Genomic DNA, 20,388 nt, shown 5'->3' with positions numbered 1-20,388 from the left:
GGTGCTGTTGTCAGCATTGAACACGTGCTAATCTGCTTAATTTTCACAGTTGCCTTATGAGGTGAACCCACCTTACAGAACAGATGATTTAGCTACAGAGATGTTACCTGAATGGCCCAAAGTGACACAGCTACTAAGAGGCAAAGCCAGGATCTGAGCCCAGGGAGTCCAGCTCCAGAGTCCATGCCCTTCCACGTCTTCCACTACAGCAGCAGGACATGTGGGCAGTCATCAGGCCAGAGAAACGGAGGAAGTATATACTTTCCAGAAAAAAACAAACTAGACCTAGAATCCTTACCCCAGCTCCACTTGCAATGACCGCTCAAGAAGGGTCTCTTCAGCATAAGCACAAGGTGTCTGTCCCCAGGGCCTCAGCTCTGCTTCTAGTTACCGACATGTCCAGAGGACACTGACTGTGGCCTCTGCTCTCTCCCACCTCCCAGAGTTCCTTCCTGCCTCTCCATGAATGAGGGGAGAGGTGATGGGAGACAGAGGGTGGCATTTGCCAATGGAGAGTAGCCCCAGGTCAGAGAGCCTGGGCTGGCACTTAGGAGTTGCCTGCTGGGAACAAGCCCCAGCCGAGCCGCATGCACCAAACTCCACCCAGCAAGAGAATTCTCACTGCACTAGAAAAGAAACCCCACAAATTTAAACAACCCTGCACCCCACCTTCTGCCCCCTGCACATACTTTCTTTGAAATCTTCCAATGCTGAGGAACAGAAAGATTGTTTGATGTCTCTGAGTCTCTCCTCTACAACCCCAATCCTGGATGGCCACGTCCAAAGCTACCAGAGTTCTCCCCCAGGGGAGGGTAAGACAGCATCGACTGCCTTACAAGGAGGGACTTTGCAACACGCAGCCCGAGAACCTTGCAAGGAGGACAGGGGAAGTCTTTATTTTAAAAGTAGGGACTGTTTGAAGGATTTACCTCATGAAGTAAAAATGAACTTCTTGCTCCAGTAAGTACTTTTAAAAGACAAACACGTTCACAGACATACATAGCAACAATGAAGAAACCATCACACCAGTTGTCCAAGGCATAAACTGTGAGTGTGGTTCCAAGAGACATTGGCTTGGTTTGGTTCTGACGGAAATCTCTGTCTTATCTGATTTTTAACTAAGTGCAAAGTGAAGAGTGTTTTTCTTCCTTCCTTCCTTCACTCAATGAACACCTACGAAGTGCCAGCTCCAGTCCTCAGGCTGCGTGCTGGAGATTCAAAGGTGAATATGAACTCAAAGAGATGACAGCCCAAAAGACAGAGATGGATAAGTAAATAATCAAGTGCGGAGAAAATTGTGGATTTCTGGAATAGGCGCTATTGATCCTATAAAGGGTATAAACCAGGAAGGAGTCCAGGAGGGAAGAGTTAGACCAACCCAAAGGCCATCAGAGAGGAGGCAATGCTTCCGCAAGTCTTGAAGCGCACGCAGGTATTAACTAAGCATAAACTGCAAGGAACTGCAAGTAGTATAAAAAAGCAAAGCAAGTGATGGGGCAAATAATGAGAATGAATACTGGAGATGTAAGCTGGATGTGGTGGCACACCTGTGGTCCCAGCCACTCAGGAGGCTGAGGTGGGAGGACTGCTTGAGCACAGGAGGTCAAGGCTGCAGTGAGCAGTGATTGTGCCACTGCACTCCAGCCTGGGCGACAGAGAGAGACTCTAACTCTAAAAAAATTAAAATAAAATATTGAGGACGTAGACAGCAGTCAGATCATGGAGTTGAAGAATTATTCCATTAATTCAGCTCTTGTAAGCACTTCTACCTGACATAGCCGAGGACTTGATTCAAAATCCTTTCTTTGACCTGAATGCCTAGAATTCTCCAAGAGAGAAAACAAGCTTTGCAAACTCTCAAAGGGAACGTCTGGCCATGGCGGAACGCGGGCCCTTGGAGGACTGCAAGGGGCAAGGGAGACAAGCGCCCAAGCCTCACCGAGAAGGGAGGACCAGGCTGCTCTCATCTCTCGGCCCAGCTGCTTCACACACCAGAGTGCGCCTAGAGTTCAAGCAGCTTCTTTCTCCCTTTCTCCCCTCAGTGCTTAAGGTCTCAGGCCACGGGCTGCCAGCACTCACCTTCTGCCGGGGCCGCCCTGCAGCCTCCCTGTTCCGAGGCCCCTGCCTCTCCCTGATGAGACTCCCTCGGTGCTAACTTGGCAAGAACAGGCAAACGCTGCTGTGCTTCCCTTTGCCCTTGAAAAGAATGAGGTTTAGGGGAGGCTCTGCCCAGTCCGGGATAGCTGAGCAGAAGCTGCCGAAGCCGGCCTCCTGGACTGAGCTTGGTCTAGCAGCTTATCCACGTGACAGCCCTGGCTGTTTGGAGGCACCGGGAGCGGCTGGGCCTGCAGCGTCCCACCTGGGGGGAAAGCACACACCGCGACGGAGGCGTGGGCCCTGCAGCCAGCGCTGGGCAGGCGGCAGCCGCGCTCCGTTGCCAAGCTTCTCCGGCGGAACGCGGCGCCCCCTGGCGGCAGAACGCTTGTGGCCGCCGTTACACTCCTGTGGAAACAGCGCCATCTGCCGAACGCCCTATCACATTGCTGATTGGCCAACGCAGACTTTTCTGTATTTTTCCTTCTACTTGCTTGAATCAGGCCGTCTTGTGCCTATTCAAAGCGTACTTCTTAAACGAAAAAAGAAAGTCACAGTACGAGATGTTTTGCTCGCTGGAAAAACGAGGATGAAAGGAAAATGGGTAGCGATTATCCGAATAATATGTGCTTCCTGCCTGTAGTGAGGAGTGAACATGGTGGGGCCGCACATTGCAGAGGAAAACGCATGCATTTTGGAGTCAGGCAACTGCGATTACATTCTCACTAGCTTTGTGAACTAGGAAGGTTACTTACCATTTCTGAGTCTCGTTTGTCCTCATCTGTAAAGTAGAGGTATATTTACCTTGCAGCATTGCAGCAAAAGTGAAATAAAATAATGTGCATAAAATGAAAATTAAATGTGTATGAAGTAAATCAGATAATACGTATAATAGGTAGGCTTTAAAGTATAACACAAAAATATCAAATAGACATTTTTTTCTAATTGTTAGAATTGTGAAATATTCCTGAAATGGATTTATCAAATGAGAAGATGGAATCTCTCTGAGGTATTTTTAAATTTTCTCTAGAATGGTTGATTCTGACCTTTCTGTAAAAGACGATCTATTTCTGGGCACAGATCCTAGAAACAGAATTCTGCCAAAGTGAGACTCCACTAACATTTATTGAATGTCTGCCACATGCTAGACACTTTCAAAGATGCTCTTTCATTATCGCCAGTAAAATCTGAAGCTTCAGGATCTATTCCCTCTTCCCAGCAGAAAGTTTTGCCAGGAATATGAGAACCTCTTTTGTATAGCCTCTCAAGTACTTTCAAGATTACTCAGAAAAGCCCAAAACTTTGAACAACCCAAACGCCAGTTACCAGGAGAATCAAAGATAGTACATCCATACAATGAAATATTACTGGGCAATGAAAAAGACAAACCAGATAAACACCGTAGCAGGGACTCTCAAATCTGAGGCAAAAATAAAGTCAGGCCAAATATATACTGTATTTGCATGAAGTTCTAGAATGTGAAAATCTAATTCATGGTGGTAGAAATCAGAATCATTATCCGCACAGGATAGGGGTGGGGACTGACTGCAGAGGGGCACTAGGGAACTTGTGGGGTGATGGGCATGTACTGAATGTTGATCTGGGTGCTGGCTGCACAGTTATGGACAGGCAGTGGTGTGCTGAAGCCTGCTGGCACCATCAAGAGAGTGGACTGTTAATTTTTCAGGATGTTTGCAAGCCAGTCAACATCACATTGATAGCTTGGAATCCACCATGGTGGAAATATTTATACTCCAAAAACTGGCAAACACTACAAAGCATGGCTTTTTTATCCCACCAGAGAGCCAGTTGTAAAACATGTATGAACACACCACTGTATACATTTGCCAAAGCTCACTGAATTACGTATTTCAGATCCATGCATTATACTGTACGGAAATTACATTTCGAAAACGGGGGGTGAATAAAAGCTCTCTGCTATCAGAGTGTGCACAGCACAGCTGGAGGCCCATGCTGAGCAGCTGGGGAGAAAGGTTGGAATCAATCGTTTGTGGGATGGAAAAGCAAAATTTAAGAAGTATTTTTCAGTCATAATGGATCTAAAGCAAAAAAGCAGATCAAAATACGTAAGCCTCAGAACAGAAGCACAAGGCTGGGTCAGCATTTGGTAATGGCTGCACAGATTACAGATCATCAGCTTTGCCTTAGCAAGGAGGAACTGGAGGCCCATGTCAGAATCCAGTGTTCATCCTCTATAATTTCATTAATTTTATTATTTAAATCACCATACAAACCAGGCACAGTGGCTCATGCACTTTGGAGGCTGAGACAGGTGGATCACTTGAGCCCAGGAGTTTGAGACCAGCTTAGGCAACATGGTGAAACCCCATCTCTACAAAATACGAAAAATGAGCCAGGCACGGTGGCACATGCCTGTAGTCCCAGTTACTCAGGAGGCTGAGGTGGGAGAATCAGCTGAGCCCAGGAGCTCAAGGTTGCAGGGAGCCATGATTGCGCCACTGCACTCCAGCTTGGACAAAGAATGAGACCCTATCTAAAATATATATATATATATATATATTTTTTTTTTTGGTGTAAAGTTCTATAATTTTAACACATGTATAGATTTATATAAGCACTGCCACAATCAGGATTCAAAATAGTGCCATCACACCCCCAAAAACTCCCTCATGTTTTCCCTTTATAATCACAGTCTCTCCCATTCGTAACTCCTGGCAACCACAGATCTATCCTCCATTAGTATTTTATCTGCTCAAAAATGAGAAACACAGTATGTAAACTTCTGAGACTACTTCCTTCCCCCACCCCCCAGCATCATGCCTTGGAAAGTGCTCAGTTGCTGCATGTGTAAATAGTTCATTCTTTGCTACTGCTGAGTAGTGTTTCATTGTATGGCTATACCACAACTTCTTTATCCATTTATATCTGTTCATTCACCTGTTGAAGGACATTTGCTTAGAGTGATTATGAATAGAACATTGCATAATCATAGAATTATCAATAGAACGTTTATATACAGGTTTTTATGTAAGCATAAGCTTTCATTTCTCTAGGAAGTGGGGTTTCTGGGTTATACAACAAATACATGCTAACTTTATAAGAAATTGCCAAACTTTTCCAGACTGGCTATACCATTTTTTATTCCCACCCACAATGTATAAGAATTGCAACAGAGAGAAGAATGAAATAGATGCAACAAAAAATGATATAGGGAGTATCACCACTGATCCCATGGGAACACAAACTACCATCAGAGAATACTATAAACACCTCTATGTAAATAAACTAAAAAATCTAGAAGAACTGGATAAATTCCTGGACACATACACCCTCCCAAGACTAAACCAGGAAGAAGTCGAATCCCTGAATAAACCAATAACAAACTCTGAAATTGAGGCAGTAATTAATAGCCTACCAACCAAAAAAAGTCCAGGACCAGACAGATTCACAGCCGAATTATACTAGAAGTACAAAGAGGAGCTGGTACCATTCTTTCTGAAACTATTCCAAACAATAGAAAAAGAGGGAATCCTCCCTAACTCTTATGAGGCCAGCATCATCCCAATGCCAAAACCTGGCAGAGACACAACAAAAAAAGAAAATTTCAGGCCAATATCCCTGATGAACATCCATGCAAAAATTGCCAATAAAATACTGGCAAACCGAATCCAGCAGCACATCAAAAAGCTTATCACCACCATCAAGTCGACTTTATCCCTGGGATGTGAGGCTGGTTCAACATACACAAATCAATAAACAGAATCCAGCATATAAACAGAACCAAAGTCAAGAACCACATGATTATCTCAATAGATGCAGAAAAGGCCTTCAACAAAATTCAACACCACTTCAGGCTAAAAACTCTCAATAAACTAGGTATAGGTGGAACGTATCTCAAAATAATAAGAGCTATTTATGACAAACCCACAGCCAATATTACTGAATTGGCAAAAACTGAAAGCATTCCCTTTGAAAACCAGCACAAGACACAGATGCCCTCTCTCACCACTCCTATTCAACATAGTGTTGGAAATTCTGGCCAGGGCAATCAGGCAAGAGAAAGAAATAAAGGGTATTCAAATAGGAACAGAGGAAGTCAAATTGTCTCTGTCTGCAGATGACATGATTGTATATTTACAAAACCACATCGTCTCAGTCAAAATCTCCTTAAGCTGGTAAGCAACCTCAGCAAAGTATCAGGATACAAAATCAATATGCAAAAATCACAAGCACCCCTATACACCAATAATAGAGAGCCAAATATGAGTGAACTCACACTTACAATTGCTACAAAGAGAATAAAATACCTAAGAATCCAACTTACAAGGGATGTGAAGGACCTCTTCAAGGAGAACTACAAACCACTGCTCAAGGAAATAAGAGAGGACACAAACAAATGGAAAAACATTCCATGCCCATGGATAGGAAGAATCAATATCGTGAAACTGGCCATATTGCCCAAGGTAATTTATAGATTCAATGTTATCCCCATAAAGCTACCACCGACTTTCTTCACAGAATTGGAAAAAACTACTTTAAACTTCATATGGAACCAAAAGAGAGCACGCATAGCCAAGACAATCCTGAGCAAGAAAAACAAAGCTGGAGGCATCACTCTACCTGACTTCAAACTATACTACAAGCCTACAGTAATCAAAACAGCATGGTACTGGTACCAAAATAGATATATAGACCAATGGAACAGAACAGAGGCCTCAGAAATAATACCACACATCTACAACCATCCGATCTTTGACAAACCTGACACAAACAAGCAATGGTGAAAAGATTCCCTATTTAATAAATGGTGTTGGGAAAACTGGCTAGCCATATGCAGAACACTGAAACTGGATCCCTTCCTTACACCTTATACAAAAAACTCAAGATGGATCACTTAAACGTAAGACGTAGGACCATAAAAATCCTAGAAGAAAATCCGGGCAATACCATTCAGGACATAGGCATGGGCAAAGACTTCATGACTAAAACACCAAAAGCAATGGCAACAAAAGCTATAGTTGACAAATGGGATCTAAGTAAACTAAAGAGCTTCTGCACAGCAAAAGAAACTATCATCAGAGTGAACACACAACCTACAGAATGGGAGAAAATTTAGGCAGTATATTCATCTGACAAAGGTAATATCCAGAATCTACAAAGAACTTTAACAAATTTACAAGGAAAAAAACAACAACCCCATCAAAAAGTGGGCAAAGGATATGAACAGACACTTCTCAAAAGATGACATGTATGCAGCCAACAGATATATGAAAAAATGCTCATCATCACTGGTCATTAGAGAGATGAAAATCAAAACTACAATGAGATACCATCTCACACCAGTTAGAATGGCAATCATTAAAAAGTCAAGAAACAACACATGCTGGAGAGGATGTGGAGAAACAAACACTTTTACACTGTTGGTGGGAGTGTAAATTAGTTCAACCATTGTGGAAGACTGTGGAGATTCCTCAAGGATCTAGAACTAGAAATGCCATTTGACCCAGCAATCCCATTACTGGGCATATACTCAAAGGATTAAAAATCATTCCACTATAAAGACACATGTACACCTATGTTTATTGTGGCACTATTCACAAGAGCAAAGACTTGGAACCAACTCAAATGTCCATCAATAATAGACTGAATAAAGAAAATGTGGCATATATATACCATGGAATACTATGCAGCCATAAAAAAGTATGAGTTCACGTCCTTTGCAGGGACATGGATGAAGCTAGAAACCATCATTCTCAGCGAACTATCTCAAGGACAGAAAACCAACCGCATGTTCTCACTCATAAGTGGGAGCTGAACAATGAGAACATGTGGACATCGGGAGGGGAACATCACACACCAGGACCTTTTGGGGGATGGGGGGCTAAGGGAAGGATAACATTAATAGAAATACCTAATGTAGGTGACAGGTTGATGGGTGCAGTAAACAACCATGACACAGGTATCCCTAGGTAACAAAACTGCACGTTCTTCACATGTACCCCAGAACGTAAAATATATATATAAAAAAAAAGAATTGCAATTGCTGTCAACAGCTCTTGGTATTACCAAAGGTTTTCTTTCCTTTTTTCAGCAATTCTAATAGGTGTGTTTGGTTTTAGTTTACAAGTCTCTAATGTTTAATGATATTGAACATATTTTTGTGTTTTATTTGCCATTTATATATTCTGCAAAGTCCTGGGATAGATGTGACTTGCAAGTTTTTTCTCCCGGGCTATAGTGTTTTCATTCTCTTAATAGCATCTTAAGTCTTTTAATTTCAGTAAAGACGAATTTATCAACTTTTTCTTTCATGGATCATGCTTATGGTACCATGACTAAGAATTCTTTTCCTAATCCCAGGAAGAGATTTTCTACTGTTCTTTTCTCAAATTTTTAGAGCTTCACTTTTACATCTATTATCCATATTGAGTTCACTTGTGTATGAGCTGTAAGGTTTCAGTTTTCTTTTGTCTGTTTTGTTTATATGAATGTTCAGTTGTTCTAACATCATTTGTTGAAAATATGATCCTTTATTGAATTACTACTTTTGCACCCTTGTCAAAAATCACATGGCCATATTTAAGCAGCTATCTTTCTGGACTCGATTCTGTTCCACTGATCTGTGTTCCTATGCAGTACCATACTGTCCTGACTACTGTAACTTTGCAGTACAACTTAAAACTGAGTAAGCATGATTCCTACGCCATTATTTTTCAGAATTGTTTTAGCTATTCCAGTCCTTGGCCTTCCCATGTAAACATTAGCATCAGCTTGTCTGTAACAACAAAATGTCCTGGCGAGATTTTTGACTGGAATTGTTTAAATCTCTGTATCAGTTTTGGCAGAATTGGCAACTTTTTAAAGTTAAGTCTTCCAATCTTCAAATATGGTGTTTCTTGTTATTTGTTTATATCTTCTTTGAGTTTTTTCACTGGTATTTTGTAGCTTTCAGTAAGATGTTTATCTATTTCATTTTTTGGTACCTTCTATGTGGTACTGGTTTTCAATCTTCCTATCCAATTACACATTTCTGGCTGTGATGGCTTTTTTTTTTTTTTTTTTTTTTTTGAGGCGGAGTCTCGCTTTGTCACCCAGGCTGGAGTGCAGTGGCGTGATCTCGGCTCACTGCAAGCTCCACCTCCAGGATTCATGCCATTCTCCTGCCTCAGCCTCCCGAGTAGCTGGGACTACAGGCGCCCGCCACCTCACCCAGCTAGTTTTTGTATTTTTAGTAGAGACGGGGTTTCACCGTGTTAGCCAGGATGGTCTCGATCTCCTGACCTCGTGATCCGCCCGTCTTGGCCTCCCAAAGTGCTGGGATTACAGGCTTGAGCCACCGCGCCCGGCCTAATTTTTTTGTATTTTTAGTAGAGACAAGGTTTCATCATGTTAGCCAGGATGGTCTTGATCTCCTGACCTTGTGATCCACCTGCCTCAGCCTCCCAAAGTGTTGGGATTACAGGCATGAGCCACCGTGCCTGGACTTGATGGTTAATTTTATATGTCAACGTGGCCAAGTCATGGTAGACAGTTTGGGCTCAAACACCAGTCTAGCTGTCGCTGTGAAGAAATGTTTTAGATGTGATTGACACTTAAATCAATCACCTTTGAGTAAAGCAGATGACCCTCCATAATGTAGCTGGGCCTCATCCAATCCGTTGCAGACCTTGAGAAAAAAGACTGAGGTTCCTGGGAAAAGAGGGAATTCTACCAGCAGATGGCCTCCAGACACGAGCTGCAACATCACCTCTTCCCTGGGTCTCCAGCCTGACAGCCTGCTCTGTAGAATTCAAATTTGTCAGCCCCTCCAATCACACAAATTCCTTAAAATTAACCAATCTCTCTCTGTCTCGCTCTCCCTCTTTTTAAACACACACACGTGTATCTTTCACATATATACATGTATGTGTGTATATATATGTATGTGTGTGTATGTATCCTATTGGTTGTTTCCCTAGAGAACCCTAATATGCTGACGTATAGAAATACAATGTTTTGGCCGGGCGCGGTGGCTCAAGCCTGTAATCCCAGCACTTTGGGAGGCCGAGACGGGCGGATCACAAGGTCAGGATATCGAGACCATCCTGGCTAACACGGTGAAACCCCGTCTCTACTAAAAAAAAAAAAAAAAAAAAAAAAAAAAATACAAAAAACTAGCCGGGTGAGGTGGCGGGCGCCTATAGTCCCAGCTACTCGGGAGGCTGAGGCAGGAGAATGGCGTGAACCCGAAAGGCGGAGCTTGCAGTGAGCTGAGATCTGGCCACTGCACTCCAGTTTGGGGGACAGAGCGAGACTCCGTCTCAAAAAAAAAAAAAAAAAAAAAAAAGAAATACAATGTTTTTATGTGTGTTAACCTTACATCCTACAACCTTGTTAAACTCACTTATTAGTTCTAAGAGGTTTTTGCAAACTCCTTGGGTCTTTGACATAGACAATTGTGTACACTATGAACAAGAACTGTCCTCTCCAGGGTGGGAGGGGCACCAGGTTAAGAGTTGGGCATCTCCTTGAGATGCCCTTATTTGCTTAGGTCCTGCATGAAAGCACATAGTGCCCTAGCTCTTGAAAAGCATGAAAATCCTGAGAGAAAGCAACACAGAGCTTTCTCCATTGTGAGGTGGTGAGGAGGGGATTAGGACACTAGGTGAGAAAGGACAGGCCTAGACAAGGAAGCAAGGGGCCAGTGGGCAGATGGATAAAACCACCTGCTCCTCAAAACAGCCAGGCTCTGAGATGAAGCGGAAATCTGCACTTAAACTGAGACTAGATCCATCCCAAGGATTCAAGTGAGTCTGGCATATGGACAGGAATCCCAGTGGAAGCCTTTTTGTGGAGTGAAGGGCGGGGGTGAGTTGCAAAATTTTCTGGACCAGAACTTACTGTAGGAAAAGAAGAATTGAAACTGGGCATGGGCTCCTGCTTATGGTCCCAGCTACTCAGGAGGCTGAAGCAGGGGATTGCTTGAGCCCAGGAGGCTGCGGTGTGCTGTGATCACACCTGTGAATAGCTGCTACGCTCCAGCCTGGGCGAGAGAGGAAGACCCCATGTCTAAGAAAAGAAAGGAAAGAATTCAGGCACTGTGAGGTAACCTAGGAACAAAGTTTCAGAGCATTGAGTACAACAGAAAAAAAAAGTTTACTTAAAGTCCATAAAATCCTGCGACATTAGCATCCTTTTCTGGAAACCCCTCTCTTACACTGTAATTCTAGGGAGACAGAGGTTCCCGTAGACGAACAGAGCACATGGCCCCAGTGCCCAGCAGAGCGACGTGGAGCTGCAGAGTCCTGCGGGGACTCATTTGTACACAAGCACATGAAACACCCCCACAGGAGCCCAGATGTTTCCTCTGTCTTGCTGCAGACTTTGAAAGAGCTAGAGACCCTGTGAAATCAAGGGGGTAAACCCGTGCAATTGAGGGTAATAACTCATGGTATGCTGTTTCTGCAGGCCTGTGACATCAAGAGAAAACAGAAGAGAGAAGGGAATTCCACCTTTACCCACTGAAAATACATCTACCCACCTCCTCTGTCACAACCCCTATGAGATGGTTCTGCCATCTCCCAGCCCTGAAGACTGTGAGGCCATCTGACCACCTTACATTGCTAAATATGGCAGGATGTCACCTGACTCGACTGCCTGTCAATCATCACACCCCCTTGCTCCCACTTACTTTTCTATCACCCCGTAGGTTTCCCAACAGCTGTCCTTAAGTCCTCCAGGCTACAGAAACCACTCTTGAAACAATATGTCAGCGCACCATTAGTGTCCTTCAACTCACACCCTCACTTCCCAGCCCCTCCTCTGTTAACGTCTCTCCTTACTTCTTCCACCAGCACTAATCAACCTAATATTCCTTCACTCTTTTCTCCCCTCCCAGCTTCCCTCCAACTTGTACCTGATCCGCCCCCATCCTTTCTCCTCTTTCTTTCCAATTCTCCACACCACGACTGAACACTTGTCAGAAACAGTGCTCCCCCTGGGCCCCTCCACACCTCCTGAAACCCTGTCACTTACCACCCCCAGCTCCAATGGCCCTGGGCCTCCCTCTCGACAGCTGGGGCCCTTCCTGGATCTCTAGACATCACCAAGCTAAGCCAGTGTTCCAAAATAGTCTCCTGAACAATGATGACAACTGCACAGTTATTTTGGAAGGTGAGTGTGGCCAGAGTCCCAGAACAATGCAGGAAAGACAATGGGATGGCGGGCAGCAGGTAGCCTGGCCAGCTCTTTGTGAAGATGAATTCAGGAGCCTGGTATTTCTTTGAAGGATGACCAGAGAACAGATGAGCACTCAGGATTACACTGAGACCAGGTCCCTAATGCTCCTAATCCCTTAGGACACAAAGACCTGAAGGACATAGAAACTGCTTCTCTGAAAATTGGCTTGATTATTCTCCCAAAGTTGACCAGGATCCAGAGCTTAGATTGCAGGATGTCAGGGCATATGCTGAGGCCTAGCTGTCTTCAAGCTGCAGTTTCCAAGATAGCCCAGAATAGAGTCCAATCAATACATGGCAATATAGTTCTTTGTTTTCTGTAAGTTTTATAAAAACATACATACAGAAATGTACATAAGTCATAAGTTTACAGCTCAACGAATTTTCACAAAATGAACACACCCTCAAAACCAGCACCCAGATAAAGAGAATACAACAAAAACAGCAGCGGACCTCCTCACCCCTGCCTCCAGCCAATACTCCATCCCTCACCCCAGGATTAATGCAATCCCAGCTTCTAACATTGTGCACTGGTTTTGCCTGTTCTTTGAACTTACTGTAGCAGTCACAGAATATGTACACTTCTGTGATTAGCTCATTTCAGTCAACATAATGTCTGTGAGATTCATCCTTCTTGGATCTAGTTCCAGTTAATTCATTATCATTACTGTATTGTATTGTATTCAATAAATATTACTACAATTCATTCATCCATTCTACTCTCCGGCATTTGGGTAGTTTCCAGTTTGAAGGCTTAAGTAGTAGAAGTATTATGAATATTGTTTTCATTAAACATGCATGCAGCTCTGTTGGGTACAGTATAGGCCTTGGAGTGGAATTACAGTTCTCAAACAAAAGAAAATAAATTCGAGTTTGATATAGACTTGATTGTTCAAGACAGATTCCCTGATTGTAGTGAACCTGAGTTGACCACGAGCAGTGGAAGGAGCGTACTTGTTAAAAGGACAAACGTGATGCTGGGAGACACATACAGATCTCAAGAGATTATTCAGGGAAGCACCAGGTTTATTTTAAATGATGGGAAGAGGTATCAAAGGTTATAAAACCATCCCAATAAATAAGGCCAATGGTGGGCTGATAATACCTTCAGAGAACATGTTTAGGATCATATGGTTCCTTCTTCATTCTTCTCTGCAGATCCTCCTGGCAGTTATGGCAGTGGAACATTGGAAACAGAGATGAACAGGAAGTGGGAAGAGGAGGCTAAGTGCATGTGGGCCTAAAAGTCCCTGCTTTGGGAGTTTTTTAACAGTCCTGGATGGAGGTAAGGAGGCAGGCATGATTCTAAGATCTCAAGGAAAGGAGATTCCATGTCATTCTTCTCTTTCCTTGGCCCCTAGACTGTTTACGAATGAAATAATTTCATCAATGCTAGCAGATCCCCTCACTGAGACTTCCAAACATTTTTATCAACAATTTTATGTCACTCCCAGTAACTCTTTGAAGGTAAATGACAGAATTAATTTTCCCATTTAAAAAATCAAAACACAAAGACCCAGTGGAGTCTGCATTTTCTAGTTTTAGTCACCCAATCTGGAAGTTGCGTCCGGTGACCAGTGTCCCAGCTGTGAACTACAGGCAAGTCTACAGCATCATCTTCCATTCACCATGTGGTTACTGCACCTCTTATACAAACTACCTGCGTTACTCAGTCATCCAGTATCAAGGACTATGCCACACTCCTTAGGACAGGTGCAGAGCACTTAGAGATTAATAAAACAGGCCGGACACAGTGGCTCAAGCCTGTAATCCCAACACTTTGGGAGGCTGAGGTGGAAGAACTGCTCGAGTCCAGGAGTTCAAGACCAACCTTGGCAACATAGTGAGACCCCCATCTCTACTAAAAATAAAAAATTAGCCTGACATGGTGGCACCTTCCTGTGCTCCCAGCTACTTGGAAGGCTGAGGTGGGAGGATCCCTTGAGCTCAGGAGGTTGAGGCTGCAGTGAGCTGTGATTGCGCCATTGCACACCAGCCTGGGCAACAGAGCAAGACCCTGTCTCAAAAAATAAATTAATTAAATAAAATTTAAAATAAAACCCTTTTAGAGTTCAAGTCTTAATCACCATACGGCTTTGGGCAACTTATTTTATCTCTCTCTGCCTCCATTTCCTAGACCTGGAAACAAAAATAAGAGAATGAAATTTATACAGCTTCTCAGAAGAGTATGTAAGTTAAGCCACATAAAGCATATAAATATCTGTCACTTAGTAGCCACTCAGCACATGGTAATTACAGAGCACGGTGCCATAAGAAGTTGCTGGGGAGGCAGACATATAAATGAATGCAGAAAATATGTGACGAATACTAAAAGAGAAATTAAAGTGTCCTGTGACTTTTTCATCCACATACACGAGTGTCAAAGCTACTATCCTCTGGAAGGATCATGGCAGACGGGAGGCAGGACTAGATTGCAGCTCCCACTCAGATGCACAGAGCAGCATGTGGAGTATTGCATCATGAACTTTTGCTCCAGAATGACTGCAGGAATAAATCAGGAAAGCCAGGAGAACCCACAGACCTTCTGAAGGAAGTGAATTGCTCCTGCAGGACCTGGGAGACACCGTGAGGGCGCAAACTGTGGAAGTGGGAAACAGGTGTTGTTCACCCCCAAACACAACCTCACTGGGGAACCCTAAGATCTATCTAGATCACAGGAGAAGATTCTGCCATGACCTGGAGCTGAGTCAATTCGGAGAGCCGTGTGAAATGCAGGGGTAGAGGAAGCAGTGGGAAAATCCCTGTGGGCTCTCCAGGTCCCCTGGCAAGCCATTTCTGCCTTGCCTCCCAGGGGCCATTGGGGAGGGCTACCGGAGGCACTGGGAAAAGGCCACAGGAAGAAGGAAGCCTCCAGCTAAACTTTGTAACAATTCCAACTGAACAAGAAGTCTCGTGGCCAAAACTACAGGGAGGCCATGAACCCGGTGTGCAGACCACAAGCAGGGAAGCACGAAGGGTTCACAGCTTTCACAGCTGGGAGGGCTGGTAGCCGGGGCAGACTCTCCGCCCTGCTTGCCCACTGCCTGGACACAGACTCGGTGCTGTTGAGCGGGGAATGGTGAGAGTGAGACTAGCCCTTTGGGTTGTGTGGGAGCTGGGTGAGGCCTGTGACTGCCAGCTTTCCCTCACTTCCCTGACAACCTGCATGACACAGCAGAGGCGGCATAATCCTCCTAGAAACATAACTCCATTGACCTGGGAAGCACACCTCCAGCCCCCACAGCAGCCACAGCAAGACCCGCTCAAGGAGAGTCTGAACTCAGACATGCCTAGCACTCCCCCCACTTATTGGTCCTTTCTACCCACCCTGGTAGCTGAAGACGAACGGCATATACTCTCGGGAGTTCTAGGGCCCCACCCACCACCTGATCTCCCCCATACTACCACAGCTGATGCTCTCTTGAAAGTGCCACCTCCCAGCAAGAGGCCAACCAGCACAAAAATAGTGCATTAAACCACTAAAACTGAGGACCCTCACAGAGTCCCTTTCACCCCCCACCACCTCCACCAGAGCAGGTGCTGGTGTCCACAGCTGAGAGACCCACCGATGGTTCATACCACAAGACTGTACAGACAACTCCCAGTGCCAGCCCAGAGCCTGGTAGACCTGTTGGGTGACTAAATTCAGAAGAGAGATAATAATCCCTACAGCTCAGATCTCAGGAAGCCACATCCTTAGGAGAAGGGGAGAGTCTACATCAACGGAACACCCTGTGGGACAGAAGAATCTGAACAACAGCCTTGAGCCCTAGACCTTCCCTCCAACAGAGCCTACCCAAATGAGAAAGAACTAGAAAACCAACTCTGGTAATATGACAAAACAAGACTCTTTAATACCCTCCAAAAAATCACACTAGCTCACCAGCAATGGATCCAACAACAAAAAAAACACCCTGATTTACCTGAAAAAGAATTTACAAGGTCACTTATTAAGTTAATCAAAGAGGTGCCAGAAAAAAGCAAAGCCCAATTTAGGAAATAAAAATTACAAAAAATAAGGGGAGAAAGGTATCATATAATAAAAAGCAATCAAAACTTCAGGAAGCAATGGATGCACTTAGAGAAATTCAAAATGCGGCCGGGCGCGGTGGCTCACGCCTGTAATCCCAGCACTTTGGGAGGCGGAGACGGGCGGATCACGAGGTCAGGAGATCGAGACCATCCTGGCTAACATGGTGAAACCCCATCTCTACTAAAAATACAAAAAACTAGCCGGGCGAGGTGGCGGGCGCCTGTAGTCCCAGCTACTCGGGAGGCTGAGGCAGGAGAATGGCGTAGACCCGGGAGGCGGAGCTTGCAGTGAGCTGAGATCCGGCCACTGCGCTCCAGCCTGGGCAACACAGTGAGACTCTGTCTCAAAAAAAAAAAAAAAAAAAAAAAAGAAATTCAAAATGCTCTGGAAAGTCTCAGTAATAGAAGTGAATGAGCAGGAGAAAGAACCTCAGAGCTCCAAGACAAGGTTTTCAAAATAATCCAACAAAGACAAAGAAAAAAGAATAAGAAAATATGAACAGGCCGGGCACGGTGGCTCAAGCCTGTAATCCCAGCACTTTGGGAGGCCGAGGCGGGTGGATCACGAGGTCAGGAGATCGAGACCCTCCTGGCTAACACGGTGAAACCCCGTCTCTACTAAAAATACAAAATAAAACTAGCCGGGCGCGGTGGTGGGCGCCTGTAGTCCCAGCTACTCGGAGGCTGAGGCAGGAGAATGGCGGGAACCCGGGAGGCGGAGCTTGCAGTGAGCCGAGATCGCCCCACTGCACTCCAGCCTGGGCGACACAGCGAGACTCCGTCTCAAAAAAAAAAAAAAAAAAAAAAAAAAAAAAATATGAACAAAGCCTCCAAGAAGTCTGGGATTACGTTAAATGACCAAACCAAAGAATAATCGGCATTCCAGAGAAGAAGAGATATCTAAAAGTTTGGAAAACATATTTGGTTATACACTACTGGGTATCTACCCAGAGGAAAAGAAGTCATTATACGAAAACGATACTTGCACACACATGTTTACAGCAGCACAATTCTCAGTTGTAAAAATGTGGAACTAACCCATATGTCCATCAATCAATGAGTAGATAAAGAAACTGCCGTATACATATACAATGGAATACTACTCAGCCATAAACAGGAATGAATTAATGGCATTCACAGCAACCTGGATGAGACTGGAGACTATTATTCTAAGTGAAGTAACTCAGGAATGGAAAACCAAACATTGTATGTTCTCACTTATATGTGGGAGCTAAGCTATGAAGATACAGAGACATAAGAATGACACAGTGGACTTTGGGGACTCAGGGAGAAAGGGTGGGAAGGGAGTGATGGATAAAAGACTACTACAATTTGGGTGCAGTGTCTACTGCTCGGGTGACGGGTGCACCAAAATCTCACAAATCACCACTGAAGATCTTACTCATGTAACCAAACACCACCTGGTCCCCAATAACCTATGGAAATAAAATAATTTTTTTTTAAAAAAAGAAACTAGGCTGGGCGCAGTTTGTAATCACGTCTGTAATCCCAGCACTTTGGGAGGCCAAGGCGGGTGGATTATCTGAGGTCAGGAGTTTGAGACCGGCCTAGCCGATATGGTGAAACCCTGTCTCTACTACAAATATAAAAATTAACTGGGTGTGGTGGCACACACCTGTAACCCCAACTACTGGGGAGGCTGAGGCAGGAGAATTGCTTGAGCTCAGGGGACAGAGGTTGCAATGAGCCGAGATCGTGCCACTGCACTTCAGCCTGGCTGACAGAGCGAGACTCTGTGTCAAAAAAAAAAAAAAAGAAAAAGAAAAAGAAAAAGAAACTAATAGGGAACAAAAGCTAGTATCGCTCTTACACGAGATCTTTAGGTATTACACAGTAAAACTATCTCAATCTCAGTAAGAACTAAGTAAATAAATAAAATGACAATAAGGGACTTTTGTGCATCCAAAACTTTCAGGCAAAGATCATAAGTTCTCTAGCATCATTACATGTCCAGGTTATATTTATCAAGCCTTACTTGCTCCTTCCCACACATTAACATTTCAGAATTATATTTCATTTATGACAGGTATTAAACTCACTAACCTGACAAGGTTAACATCAAAACATAAAAACCAAATTAATGGCATTTAAATAAAAATAGCCTCTGGCTTGAGCCCATCCTGGCAACAACAGTGAAATTCCAGCATCCCCCCAATCTTCTCAGAGTTCTTGGATGGCCTGAGAATGATCCCCACAGCCTCTAGACACTACCAGCAACATTCTTTGCAAGGCGCTCCCCTCCTTCTTTCAGTTGGTTCCACCTCTGTCTGCAAAGGCTGCTTTCCTTTCTCTCTTATGGCTCACTTTACTGATACTGAACTCCTCCCTTCCCAATATTGAGATCTACTGTGTCCTGGGGCTGGGGCTGTACCTCTCCCGTATCACTCCCCTGCTCTTGTCACCATCACTGCTTCTGTCCTGAGCCATAAGCCCTCAGCTAAGCCACAGCATGCAAGCGTGTGTTTCAGTCCAGAGGCAGAGTTGGAGGCCACTTGCTCCAGAAGAAAACGTGCACTTTACTTTCTTACCTTGCTGCATGCACAAGAGGGAGCCTCGTGCCAGCTTCTCCAGTCAGAGTGGTAGCCCCCAAGACTTCCTCTTCCATCCACCTTTAGGTGCAGCATCCAACAAGGTCAAAATCACAATGTCTTGCATCTAATCAAAAATTACCAGGCACGCAAAACAAACAGGAAAATATGACCCTAAATATAGAGAAAACAAACATGAAAAACAACCCAGAAATGACACAGACTAGAGAATTAGTGGAAATAGTTATAATTGTATCCTATATGCTCAAAAATTTAGAAGACTGAACGTGTTGGCAGATATTTTTTAAAATACCTTTTTCTGAAATTAAAACTACAATGTCTAACATGAAAATACATTGGATGAGATTAACAGATTAGACACTAAGAAGAAAAGATATGTGAACTTGAAGACAGCAATAAAAAGCATCCAAATTGAAATACAAGGAGAAAAAAACGACTGAAAAGGAACAAGAAGAGCAGCAGGGCATTGTGGGACAACTTCAATCAGTCTGAAAAATGAAAAGATGCTTCCAGATCTAAAAAAGAATCCTTTAAATTTTCAAAGAGCCCATCAGAATTTTTAATAGCTCTATTAGAAAAGAAATTTTCATTTTGCTGCTTAAGTTCCAGCAGGCCTATCTTTGTGATGAATCCCTTGGGATGTTGCCAATCCAGACAGGCAGTCATTTTGTTACTGTCTTTACTAATGTAAAATACTGACCAATGAGGGTTCCTTCCAGAAATGCAAAAGTTATTCAACAATAGGAATCCTGTCTACATCAATCATTACATTTATAAATTAAGAGGAAAACCCACATGATTTCATGAATTAATATAAAAAGGCATTTCTCTAATATTTAACAGCATTCTAATAAAAACATTAACATAGGAATAGAGAGAAACTATCTAAAGATGAAAACTGTTTACCAAAACAGAATTCTATTTTTAATCATGATGGAATAATAGAGACTAGATGTACCTTCCCTCCTTGCACAACTAAAAGCTGGACAAAATATGTGAAGCGAAAGTTTTCAGGTATCGGACAACAGGTAGTGCAAGACTGTGATCCCTGAGAGAAAGACAAGTGAGATGAGCCCTGCAAATACCCCCAGCTCACTTCCTGGAGAATTTCCAGGCTGACCACAGGAAAAAGATGCTGAAACAGAGTCCAACAGTCTCACTGATTAAGGAGACAAAGTTTAGAGTTCCAGCAGGGCAAAATGAGAAAAAATTGTGAGGCAAAGTACAAAGAAAAAGAACAGCAGAGAATGAGGGTTCCAGAGATCTGCAGAGCAGTCCCTCAAGACTTTGGCTGAGTACTGCTATGCGCTTGTGTAAGGAGACTACTGAGGCTGGGGAAAGAACAGCAGAGAAGAGTAAGCAGAACAATTTCAGGAGTTCACACAGGACCAGAAACAGTGTTTTCCCTAGCCAGTTTGGGAAGATCTCCTAATACGGTGGGCACTGGGTCCAGTTCTCAAAAGCTTATTGCCTCAGTGGGGCCAAACTAACCC

At 43.8% G+C, this 20,388-nt stretch overlaps 1 long non-coding RNA gene across 1 annotated transcript; it reads right to left on the bottom strand.

Annotated features, from left to right (window-relative positions):
* Positions 1-13,301: 13,301 nt before the first annotated feature.
* Positions 13,302-19,002, bottom strand: LOC104656673. Its single transcript, XR_747161.1, has 2 exons — positions 18,875-19,002; positions 13,302-13,655 (listed from the first exon to the last, which is right to left on the bottom strand). It is a non-coding gene; the product is annotated as an uncharacterized LOC104656673 (long non-coding RNA).
* Between the last annotated feature and the right edge of the window lie 1,386 nt (positions 19,003-20,388).

Source organism: Rhinopithecus roxellana, chromosome 15 (genome assembly GCF_007565055.1).
Source record: "Rhinopithecus roxellana isolate Shanxi Qingling chromosome 15, ASM756505v1, whole genome shotgun sequence".
NCBI lineage: Eukaryota > Metazoa > Chordata > Mammalia > Primates > Cercopithecidae > Rhinopithecus > Rhinopithecus roxellana.
This window is presented reverse-complemented; position numbering and strand designations above follow the sequence as displayed.